Source organism: Alosa alosa, chromosome 24 (assembly GCF_017589495.1).
Source record: "Alosa alosa isolate M-15738 ecotype Scorff River chromosome 24, AALO_Geno_1.1, whole genome shotgun sequence".
Lineage (NCBI taxonomy): Eukaryota > Metazoa > Chordata > Actinopteri > Clupeiformes > Clupeidae > Alosa > Alosa alosa.
Window position 1 is genome coordinate 16,531,649 of NC_063212.1, and position 13,234 is coordinate 16,544,882.

The 13,234-nt window shown below is 40.4% G+C and overlaps 1 protein-coding gene across 1 annotated transcript in view; it reads right to left on the bottom strand.

The window, feature by feature from the left end:
* The window catches only part of LOC125289100 (adenylate cyclase type 4-like), a 37,551-nt gene extending 28,404 nt beyond the window's left edge, over positions 1-9,147 (bottom strand). The window contains exon 1 of the mRNA XM_048235783.1: positions 8,707-9,147. The gene's annotated coding sequence lies outside the window, so the exon portion shown is untranslated. The remainder of the gene's footprint in view (positions 1-8,706) is intronic.
* Between the last annotated feature and the right edge of the window lie 4,087 nt (positions 9,148-13,234).

Genomic DNA, 13,234 nt, shown 5'->3' on the forward strand with positions numbered 1-13,234 from the left:
CTATCAGCCCTAGGCTTCTGAAGCTGCACTGTTGATCTCGGCACTCGCCTCAGCTTTTCTTTAAGACGCTTTTAACCTCCAACTGGTTTTTTTTACAGAAAGATACAATGTTTCCTTTATACTTTTCTCTTAAGCAGTAATCAAGTTGTAATGTTGAACCACTTCTAACAGTTGAGCTTTACTCAAGCCAGCAACTCCTCAGAGGGGTCAGCAATAAAGTCTGCAGAAGACACCATTGTTCAACACAGCTATACAACCAATAAACCCAATAAAACTCTTTATTATGACTTAGGCCTAATTGACCAATATTGGCAATAAGCCGATGCTAAATTACAGCAGCAATAACAGAGGCACAAAATTACTTTAAAATCAAAAATTGAGGCACAATGAGAATGTAGAAAGAAAAAGAAAATCACACAGGCTACTATAACTTCCCCTTAATTCACAATGGGTCAATAGGCTACACAGTGGCAAAAGTGTTACCACTAAGCACACACATACCGGGCAAAACCACAAAAAATAGCCTATCGCTTCCCAAAACAAGTTTTAGCTAAGTGCTGAACATCACGCTCAGGCAATCAAGCATAAGCATTAGCATAACACAGAACAGCAAGTTCCAACAAGTCTAACTCACCGGCTTTATTAATTGGCCAAGTTACGTATATGCAAGCATTAAGCTAAACGAGGCATAACCTCAACAAACAGTAACTTTAAATCGCCTATGAGTTTAGCTGCATAGCCCGAACGTCGCCCGAGACAGACTACACACACACAATGATGAACGTCAATCAACCTATAATTAGGTCACTGCAAGTTCCTTGAGCACCTTCGCTACAATGTATCAAGATGTAGCGCAGCTTAACGCGAAACAACAAAGCTAACAAACTAAGCTACAAACAAAGAAAAACACTTTACCACATCCGCAGCGTGGACCAAAAATACTCCGAACATACCTCCAGGTGAAAGCATCAGCTGACTGCCGTTGAACTCCACGGTAGCTGTGTGGATAACGCAGGCCTCTGGTTCCTAATTACTTAAAGATGAACTGAACTGGAATTTGAAGTAAAGGTGATATAACATATGTATTTTATTTTATTCTCATTGGTACAATGATTAAAATGGCTGAATTTATTAAAGGGATAAAATTATGCGTTGAAAGTGGTGTTGTTGTTGTTGTTACCACGGGCCGCCATGTTGGATTTCAACAATGAAGCTCGTCACTGGCATGGTAGCTACTCTGCACTAGCACTAGCAGCCATAGCAGATAATGAGTCTGAGGCTAGCTGACATGGCTGAGGAAACTAACATTAGGCCTAGCTGTTTACATATTGGCCATAAGCCATTTATCATAGGCTAGCCTACATCACAAAATCTCATACAAAATGAAACCAAACTAGTGAAACAAAGGCTTAACACTTTAACAGGAGAAATTAATTGGGCATGAATCATACTGAACGCTATTTTGTCAATGAGCAGAAACACACCCATTCAAACTATTGATAAGATGTGCACTATGGAAACTGGTCTGTAACTTTGAATGAAATAAATGCCTTTTTGACTTGCCATATCCTGACTTAAAAACCCTTTTCTTGCTTACTTTATCGCAAACCTTCGTGGGCAGCTTGTAGTCTTTTTCAATTCATAGAAGGGAGCCCACAGTCTATATGCCATGGAGCCTAAGTTTCAACCGGCCGTTCACCCAATGCAGTCACTGGTCGCAATTACAAAGTCGGGAAGGTTAGTTCAATGGTTTAAAGTTTTAAGTGCAGTAGCCTATCTGTCCCCTTTGGAATAATATCTCGAAGTAGCCTCAGATGAGGTCCAGTGTTAGATAGGCTACCATAATGATCCAACCTAGGAAAGGGCTAGCAGCTAAACACCTTGGAAACACTCTTATGTCAAACTCCACAAGCTAGCACTCCGACCATAGAGTATAAACCATGACTCGGCGATATCACAGATCGATAATAATGCTTTTACTAGCTGGTAACTAAACCACAGCCGGGTCTGTAAACAGAATCAATGTCCCTTTCTACTCACCCTGAAGCCAGTTGTTCACCGTCTCAGGGCAGATTGTTGATGCGAGGGAGTTTAACTTGCAGTGCTGCTATCCAAGAGACTCGTGCAATATCAACATTCACAAGGTAAAAATCTGCAAACTCTCCACTAACGTTAGCCTAAAATAAACGGTATCGTGTATCCTCCGTGTATCTGGGGTTAACTTTGGGGTAACGAAGTTTTTAACAGTTTCAAGGGAGGGAGAGAGAGAGCCCGTGTGAGTTGCTGTTACGAGTGCCAGTAGTCCATACATTAGCCGTGACAATGCGTGTTATATAGCTTATTTGTATATACACCGTAGCCTTCGCATAGGCCTAATGTAGTGGTGGTGAGTGAGTATGCAGTTGTGTGGAGGATGTACAGTAGGCAATGTGTGTGTGTGTGAGGGATGGAGTGAGACAGAGAAACAGCGTGCGTGTTGCTGTCTCAAGCGCCCCTCGTCCAGTTTTCTACATGACCTGTAGGCTAGGTCTACAGTAGCCTATGTTGTGCCGCACAAAATGTATCTATGTTGTACAATGCACAAAATGTATACCCCCCGAAATAAACACATACATAAATAAACATATTTTCCCGTCACTTTGGCTTCCTTGAACATTTTCCCACGTTTAGCCACTGCTTTGCAACAGATAGATTCCAGTGTCCATGCTACGGCAGCACCCACACAGTCATTTTCACCCAAATGATCCTACTGAAGGTTGAGCTGGAGCCTGAAACCCATCTAGTGGTAGTCAAGACACTACAGGCCTGTCCCTCACAGGCTCAAATTTGTAACCCATGCCAATAAAATGACTAATTTTCCGTGTATACATAATATGCTGCAGCTGTTGCCTATAGAACTTCTCAGGTCCTACCATGCCAGTGACGTCATTGAAACGGGCAGCATTCTAATTCTAACAAACGCAATTTTGGTGTTGCTTAAAAAGGCTACGTATTGATTTTTTTAATTATTTTTTTTAGTGTCATTTGTTTTAATTGTCATAATCAACACATTATCAATGTTGATTCTTTCAGTTCAGTTCATCTTTAACCAGGAAGCTAACCGACCTTGCTAGGCTTCGGGAACGTGCCGGTCTTGGGATGGCTGATTAACGCTGAACTCGCAACAGTTTAACTGTTTGAAGCGCACCCTGACAGGGGAATTTAAAACAACTCGGGCGAATTGTCCCCAAAACAAAAAGCTAAAATAACAAACAAAACAACAAACTGTGCACCGATGGAAAGGCCAAGAGCCCAGCTGGAGCACACTGACTTACCAGAGCCTACAACTAACCAACGAACAACCAAAGGATGTTCTCACCTGGAAGCATGTGAGTCTATGGTCAGGTTTTCAACCAATTAGGCTAGATCGTGGACGAAAACCCCAAATTATGTAACGGCGTGGGCTCGTTCACACCATCACATAATGAGGGACAATAAACAGTTGTAAAGAATAATAATTTATTTAAAGAAGTGCAATCAAATCAGGTCAATAATATGTGTCTAGGGTAGCTATGTTGGTGCAATGTCGTGAGTGTATGGATGTGGTGAGCGTCTAGTAGATCAGTATCAGGATGTTAGCTGTAAAGGAAGAAAATTATCATTAAGATCGAGTGAGATGAAGAATGATAGAGAGCGTGTCTGTGAAGGAAAAAAGTCAAATAGTGCCTATATGAAAGGAAAGAGTGCCCAATTGAAAGAGAGAGAGAAGCCCTTTATAGCCCAACCCCTAAGTGCAGGTGAAACCAATAAGGCACTTAGGCTGCCTAGGACACCCAGGCCTAGGGATGGGAAGTCTGACACCGAGGCACCGGCTCAGATCACTTCCCGAAGCAATCTGCTTCGCACAATGTATCGGGCCCAGATCAAAGTTGTAAGGTCATTGACTGATGACGTCTGAAGCTTCGACGCCACTGAAAAGTTTAAATGGGACATTTGACACAGGGGCACCGGTGCTTGTATCAAACCCCTAAAAAGCTACGGGTTCGATAAACCTTTAAAGTCCCCAACACATATGTATTGTTGCACAAGCACCCTTCTAAAATTGTAGCCCTACACAAGGACTTCACAATCCCCATTGTACACAATGCCCCATGTTTTTCACAATGCCCTTTATATGTTTTCTGTTATCTGACACTACTGTGGTCATCTACAGCAATTAGCCTACGTTATTTTTGCCATTAGTTTTGCAAAACATCAAATGAAGTCTTAAACACAACCACAATAGAGAAGCCGCAATATCAAATAATGCTAACTAATGGCAATTATGAACATGGCGGATTTTGAACGATGGGTCGCGTCGCGGTATCTGAACACGCTACCACCCTCCCAAGGCCATTTAAAGATCTTCATGGAAACATAGCATTATTTAAAAACCAAGCACATTACATTTTCAATTCAAATTATTAGAAGCATATGAAAACTATAATGTTTATTCCAATGACTGTAGGCCTAATAGTTTTTACTCACAAGGGAACAGAACACGTTGTCTCCGCTTTGTTTTACCAGTGTCAGAGAAGGGCCATTTGGTCGGCATGTGGCTTTGTCTGTGATTGTTTAATCGCTAATGAGAGCCGCCGTTATGTCTGCTAACCACCAGATGTCACTGTTTTGTATTCGATGCTTTGACACTTCGAAACATTTACGATACAATCAGGAAGAACCTTCCAAAGCCTCATGGGGCTTCATTCGCCCAACCCTACCCAGGCCTAGCACTGTCCGTGCACTGACTGCACTAGACCCATAGGGGCCGTGGTTTGCACCCAGTTGGGCGTCACAAAAGAGACTGGTTAGGTTACTGAATAGCTTCAGGATTGTTCTTTCAAGCAATGTCAACAAGCTGATGATACTATCAGTACATTTCAGGAACTTGTTTTTCATGTCATTGGTATCATAGGTATCATTTTCACAACACACAGAGAAAGATCAACGAAATGAAATATCATACCGTTATCACAGAATATGGGCCCAATGCATAATCTAGGCTGTTACTACTGTAGCAGCACATGTTGAACTACAAGACTACAGTTCAGTGAACATCCCACAAGCTTTCTTTGGATTTCTTTCTTTTTTTTTAAGAAGCAGAGCCACACTGACCCATTCCCTGTTCGAAGATACACTCTCAACACTGGACAAAATGTTTATTTATCGTGTCCCTTACAGCTACAATGCAAAACAGCCTCAGGACTGTCTCCCTGATTTCCCTCTCTTGCCTGTCGGTCTAAACAGAGGCGTATAATCACGGTCAGGTTCAGCCAAACAGTTCTGCCTCGTCAAGTGCCCTTGGAGTGTAGCTGGTAATGCAGCGCCCAGACACAGGAACAGATTCCTGGGAGGCCTTCAGTCTGATTGATTGCTCAGCTCTGCAAGCTGTTATGCATGCAAGAATGTGCTTTAGAAATATTTATCAAGCAGATGCTTTTACTTTTATTTTTTTTTTATATATTTAGGTTTAGATAGGACAGTGAAGACACTGACAGGAAGTAAGTCCCTGTGGGCACTTGGACCCAAATGTGGTGCGGGCGCTGTAGCCAGTTGCGCCACAGCACACCCCCGGAGAGTCTGTGAGTCTGTGGAGATGCTTTTAGGTGGATTACAGTCACAGGCGTCCACTTTTAAATACCTGGTCAGGTGTGTCCATCCTTTACTATTAGAGGTCAGCTATTAGAGCAAGGTGCAAAGAGATGAAGGTCATATTTGATACTCTGGGGGCTCAAATAATGATAAATATGATAAGAATGTGACAAGACAGGGGGCGGTTTGGCACTTGTAGAAGGTGAGGCGCCGTTCCGCTCGGAGTTGAACATTTTGTCAATTCAATGCGCTCAGGGCCCTTCTGCTAAAACGCAAAGTGAAGTAGGGAGACAAAAGATGAGTCATCCAGTGTGCGTACGCAGTGCACAAAGCACACCGTCTGGTCATGTCCTGACATACGTAGTCCCAGAAGTTACTTTTGCACTTTTAAAACGAATGTGTTGGAAACGACACAAAGCGTTGTTTTTAACACATCTCTGTGTCCAGGTAGGGACAATACATTAGTTTTAAGAGTGTGATAACCGGTGGTTATTAACCACACACACAGTACATGCATGCACAGTTGCACACACACAGTACACACATGCACACACACACAGTACACACATGCACACACACACACAGTACACACATGCACACACACACAGTACACACCTGCACACACACACACACAGTACACGCATGCACACACACACAGTACACAAATGCACAAACATACAGTACACGCACAGTCCTCTGATGACTTATGATGGCGACTGTCTGTTTGCCATCTCACTTTGCCATCACACACATACAGACACACACACACACACACACACACACACACACACACACACACACACACACATACACACACACACAATCCAAAATGATCCATAACAACCAGTTTAGCATAAAACCGGACACAGTAGGCTCTGCCTCGTGTACTGTTACACAGAGTTGGTAGGACTGATAGAAGTGTTTCTCGGCAATAATTTACACAATACTTAGGCATGATTTAATTGATAGGTAATGGCCAATTTATTTCATTTGATGAATTATGATTCAACTAGTAATCTCCAGATTAAAGGTTTGTGTGCTGGCATTTGTGTCACTGGTCTCGAGGAAGCAGAACCAATTCATTGAACTTAGTCAAACTCGCCTTGCCCAAAACTTTCTTAAAATAACACTCACTATCTCAAAGCACCATTTGCAAATCAGCATGCTTGCACAAGCCTTCAGAGATGTGTTGACTTCACATGCAAATCCAATGACAACAGGCTTCCTCTCACACATACACCCTGTTTGATCATAAAGATAGAGATCCTCAGCATCAATACAGACCATTACTAGCCTAACAGCACAGACTGTGACTCAGACAAATATACTTTTTTAAAAATAATATTATTAATAATAATAATGATAATAATAATGATAATAATAATAATAATAATATCAAATTGAACAGCTGACTGGTTTAATTCTGTTCGGTAAAAAAAAAAGACCCTTTCAAATCAACAACTGACTCTTTCAAATGTTGTGCCCACAACTTGTTCATAGAGTTGAACTGCTCCAGGTGAGCACATCAAACACCTGTATCACCTGTCACAAGTTAGGCTCTTAACCTAATTAAGAGGTCAAAGATCAAGCTGGTAATTAGATGCTATTACGTAAGCGATCTCATGGGAACCTAGAGGGAGGGCAACATGGAGGCTCACATATCTAAAAGCCTATACAATAATAATGTCAACTTATGTTGTTTTCTGACAATGGAGATAACAGTGGACATAATTCAGTGTGCTTCTTCTTTTCTTCTTTCAGTACATATGTACAGTTCACATAAGCTATAGGACTAATCACCAGTGGCATACATTCAGCAGTAAACTATGGATACCACATGGCTGTAGATACAAAGAAACAAAAACCCTTTCCTGGGCATGGAGAAACTATACAAACAAATAATTTATTTCAATTCATTAAACATGACCAAAACTAAAAATGCTACACGCTGACATTTCTGCTGAGTGTGGTCATGACCGGAGATTCTTGACCTTGGTACATGGTGACCTGTATCCATGTACTAAGTGGTGTGGATGTGTGTGTGTGTGTGTGTGTGTGTGTGTGTGTGTGTGTGCGTGCCTCAACTTATGCATCACTAACTAAATCTTAGACTCATTTAAACATACTGAGGTGGCAAATATTACAAGCTCCATAAACTGAACTCCTCCCTTGCCAGGAGCACAAACACCACTCCATGTAAAAGTAAACTACGGGCTTAAAGTTTAACATCACCTTGAAGAGATCTAGTTGTGCGAACACTTGAGGAAATTATTTTCAGTAAACTACTTGGGTTTTTCTTCACCTATATTCGGATAGGCTCTACCCTACCTTGGCTGTAACTCCTAGGGAAGAGTGACACACACCTACTAGTGATTATAATGTTCATGCGTACAAGCTGTCAAACAGAATTGAAACTACAATAAGACAAAGACAACAATAGAGTTCAGTGCAATAGGAAATGTTCCACTGTTGAAATAAATACATCTTACATCAACCAGCTAAGCTTTGCTCAATTGTAACACTATGTGAGAGGTGTGCTCACATGTGAAGAAATAGGCTTTCAATAAATAAACGTAAATCAAAATAAATGCACCGTACCTGAGATGTGAGGTGCGCTTTGGCTCCTTTCTGTGTTCCCCTTCTTCTCTCTGTCGCTCTCACAGCTTCTCTTCTCTCTGACACTCTTCCCTTTTCAACTCTCTTCCCCATTTCCCTTTCCTCTGATCTAAACTCTCTCTCTCTCTCTCTCTCTCTCTCTCTCTCTCTCTCTCTCTCTCTTAACAATCTTCAATTTCATTCTCAAACAGTCCAAATAAGTGATTTTCCATTCAGACAGAGGATGATAGTGTTCAAAGTATCCAATCTGTTACCAACAGCCATAGATGATGTGTGCCTGAGATTTATCAATTAGGCAGTAATACCCATTGACTTCTCAGCGTTAGTCAGACTCCATGCAAAAATATGGAAGTACATGAGCAGTAGGCTACGGTGTATTAAACCTCTATCATGTTGCCATGACACACACGCAGATAGATAGAGAGAGAGAGAAAGAGAGAGAGAGAGAGAGAGAGAGAATCAATTAAGTGAAATACTCACCCAACTCAGACTTTGTGAAGCGGTTGCCCTATGATAACAGTAAGGGTCGCCTTTCGTACCTGAGCTATAACCCATTATCTTTTCAGATGGTATCGTTCATCTCCAGCCTACTAAAGGCTATCAGATGTCCGATGTAGACGACACGCGCGTAGCCACTGTCTTGAATGGACGCCTGGGGAGATAAACATGATCCTCGTCGACTATGCAAATATAGCTAACATTTAAATAATAATAATAAAAAAACGATTCCCTATAAATATTAGTTATGTACAACAAAACAAACGCAACTTCACCCTGCCTCTGTTTTCTTTTGTCTCCTAATACGTCGACTTTCGTAATGTTTCAGAAATAGGTCCATTTGGTTTCCGCGCCCTAAGTTGACAAACAGGTGCGACTGCACATTCAATACAATTAGACTACAACCTACAGGGTGAATATGGAGCATTGGCATGTCACATACTGGAGTGCAGTGTGGTGTATAACAGCTGTTAGCTATAGCGTGGCCATGTGGTGCGACGATCACATAACCTTGGCTCCGTCACTTGCGCTTCGATGGCCAAACTGGAATAGCATAGAGGCCATGCCCTTGTTTTTTTGGATGTAATGGTTGGCGGTTTAATCTTATTATGTCAGCGACATGACAAGTAGCCATTCTATAAATTAATTAAATCAATCAAATTGTATTTATTCACGCTTTTCCAGCAAATTTGCTTAAATGGAACGAGTAGCCTAGGTCTCAGCTGAGAAATGATCATAAATACAATAAATTTATGAATTTGATAAAAAGTGAGAGGTAAGATAACTAATAAAACTATCATGCAAATGGTAGAATAAAAGTAAAGGACAATTAATAAAACACACACACTAAAATAAAACACAATTTTGGATTAATTAAACAAAAGTCAAGGGATGGTTAAAGATAAAGGTGACTTATGTAATAAAGCACCTATAAAAATGGCAAATTAAAGAAAATGATAAAGTAAATAAAAGAGGAAGTACATGAACACTAATGGTCAAATGAATGAAAAAGTTAAACATTTACAGGTAAGTCTCTGCACTCTTAAAACGAATGTTTAAAACAACACCACTTGTTTTTTTAATTAATCTCTGTGTCCAGATAGGGAGAACACATTTCTTTTAAGAGTGTGGCAGCCTGTGGCAGATCCATATTTTTGTCCTCACCTCTGAAATGATTTAAAGGCCAGTACTGATCAGAGTGGTCTTTATGGAGTGTATAAATGCTGATAGTTTTTAAGGTATTAAGGTGTTGAGTGATTTGATTGCTAATAAAATAATTTATGTCTAGCATAGATGCATTAGTATGTGTGTATAGATGCATTACTGGAAGTATAGTAGATGCAGAAGTATGCATACATATAGTAAACAGTAGTATATAGTATCCTACAGCACTGTACAGTATACTGCACATTGAAGGCATAGAACCAAAGAGAATTAAGTGATATTTCACCAACTTTACAGGAGGACCACACAAAAAAGCAGTCCTTACTTGTTATTAGGTTTACAGTTAATAAAGTGTAGGCCAGAAACTGGAGAAATCACACTTTCTCAACTGCAAAGGGTGATGTATTATCACCCTCAAACACATTGTAAATGATAGGCATAATGGTGCCTATTTCCTAGCTCTTTAGCAGCCCCTGCTGGTGACTGCTGGTTATTGTCAGTGCCATTGAAGGCAACTTAAACTTCCCACCGATTGAGGCCACGCCTGAAGGGAGTCACCGAGCTATGCCATACTGAACTACTACAGGAGTATATATTTAAGTAATTACACAAAGACTAAGAGAGTTCGTCATGACATGCACAATAGAATACTTGACGAAATAGGCAACAAGATGGTCTTGGACAGCTCAGTGAAAGAAAACAATACAGCATCAACATATTTTAATTAATTTATGTCAAAGATATGAATTAAAACATATGTATTTTATTTATAGTATATATTTGTGTATTTTAAAGAGTAGATTTTGTGTGTTCCTGGTATTCAAAATAAATATGATTTGCTGTCTCTAGTTAACCTAGTAAAATAATCTTTAACACCTTGAATACATGTGTAAACAGTCATGTGACTTGGCTGACCTCTTGCAATCATCACCCTAGCATTCTAAAAATGTATGTGAACAGGCCTCTTGTTGCTTTGACTAGGTTAAGTTGTACATAATTTACAGATTACTTGACCTACAGTAGTTCATTTGACTAAATTGAGCACATGTTTCTGGGAGTGTTCCCCATCCACAGAAAAGCTGACTGAGATCTGCATGACCAATGCATGTGTTTCCATTCCACAGGAAGATAATGACATGGCAAAACAGGAAAATACAGTAACAATAAATTAAATTAGAAATCAGGATTAAGACTCAAAAGATGACTCATCATTGAAACATTCAACCCCAATATCAGTGCTAATGTACTGTATGTGTCAACACCACTACTTTCTTTGTATCAGAAACACAGACAGAGTGAAAAAAAATCCTTCACCATGCATAACTGCACTTAAGTTATTTGTTGTCTCGTTACTTTGATTGAGCAAAGTTATGTCAATGTGTTGTAGTCATCACACACTGTAAATTGGCATAAAGTTACACCATCATGACTTGACGTATCATACAACTAATCTGAACATAATATTTCATCTAGTATAGTCATCTTCTATAATGAATTTATATTGCTATTTACGATAAGAAAACACAGAAACACAGGCCAACTCCTCACAGTGAGATACAATGTATCGGTACAGTATGAGCTAGTCCTTGATGCATGTTAGGGATTGCCCCTGGTGGTCAAATTATAGACATCTCCATCTCTCCAAATGAGGTTGGTGTTTGCTGGGACACCGAGGCTCTCTAGTTTCTGCTTAATCTGGACAGAATACATTACAGGAGTATGTTTTTAGTGTTTGTTCTAACTCAAAATGACAAACACAAACATCTTCATTATCATTATCTACAACAACAGTACCACTCTCATGGCAGGTTTTGTATGGGTATTTGTCTGGATGTATGTGTGTGTGTGTGTGTGTGTGTGTGTGTGTTTTGTGCGCATGTGTGTGTGTGTGTGTGTACAGGTTCTACTACCAGTTGCAGACACTATTATGTTAATAATAAATGATAAATAAATAATAGATAATGAATATTTAAATAATATGTATGTATGTATATTGCAAGCTGTATATGTAACCAGACTTACAGTCTAGATTTGATTTGGATTTCCCCTTTACACCAGCACAATGAGAATTTCGGAGGCAGATGTATTAATGGTTGTCTTTGTGACGGTCTAGCTACGACCGCACATGACTGGTGAACTGTTAGCACTCGTCCTCTACACATCAGCTGATATTTGTGCACACACACACACACAACACACACTCGTACATGGGCCATTGCTATGTGGCTAGCACTTTTAGGATGTGTAAGAAACAACACAACACGGAGTTATTAGCAATGGTGGCACATTTATTGTTTGTCTGAATTAGACACAAGTTTGAATGTTGTCAACCGATAGCTACCGATTCGCGTTCATGGCGTCCTCTCGTTCCAGCCATAGACAGTAAAAGATATGGACAGAGTCATCACGTAGACGTCAATCGAGGCGGGTGAAGCAAATTTCAACCGTTTCCTGTTGGTCGACGAGGCTTTCTGTGCAGGCTCAGTGGACGTAAATGTAACGTAGGCACGTAGTCTGACTTGTGTAACTCTTGTGATAGCTGCACCGAGAGATTGGGTATGTAGCCACTTACTTTGTTACCACCATGTCTACATTAATGTTCTAAATGTCCTAGTTGTTCGTGGATAAATGTGATTTAAAATAAACAGCACTCGGCACATTCATAGCCTAGGCTACTGTCAATCCATCAAAACTTCGCTGAAATGTTGTGCTCCGATGCTTTCGTTCTTATCCAGAGAATACGGTTATTTTGCTCCTGTGCGACGCTTTCACCCGCTCTGGCTGTATGCTTATTACGTCACTTTAGCATTGATTTCGGAAAAAAGTTTATTACTCAGTCTGTAAGTCAGTTATGAGGTTATGACGTTAATCACACAATGTTGTATGACTCCGGAAATAGAAAAAGTTCATATAAAGGCTTAAAACGCTTCAGCTGTAACGTTATTTGATGTCAAAGTGGCGCCAAAATTGAATGGGCTTCAATGGGGATGGCTAGGTGAACTGGTCTACTATTTAGCCTCAGATCCGCCATAGTGTCTACGCTCTCCGAACGTTCGCCTGCCCCCTTGGTTCCAGCTTCTGAAGGTCCGGTGGCAAAGGAGGGCCGACTGGATCGCATGGACTGTTTATTGTTTCCGGGCGGTATTGGACCGTTCCATTAGGTTAATTGATTGTGGGGTATTTCAAGACGGAACTGATCAAGCCGCATTGATGATTAGTCTTTCCACATGTAACCAAGTTTATTATATAACAATGTATTTAGCTCATTCTGCTAGTGACAAATGATATATATTTATGCTTGTGGCCCAGGGTCTGTCTTGTCTATTGTGTTTTAATTGATTGTTTA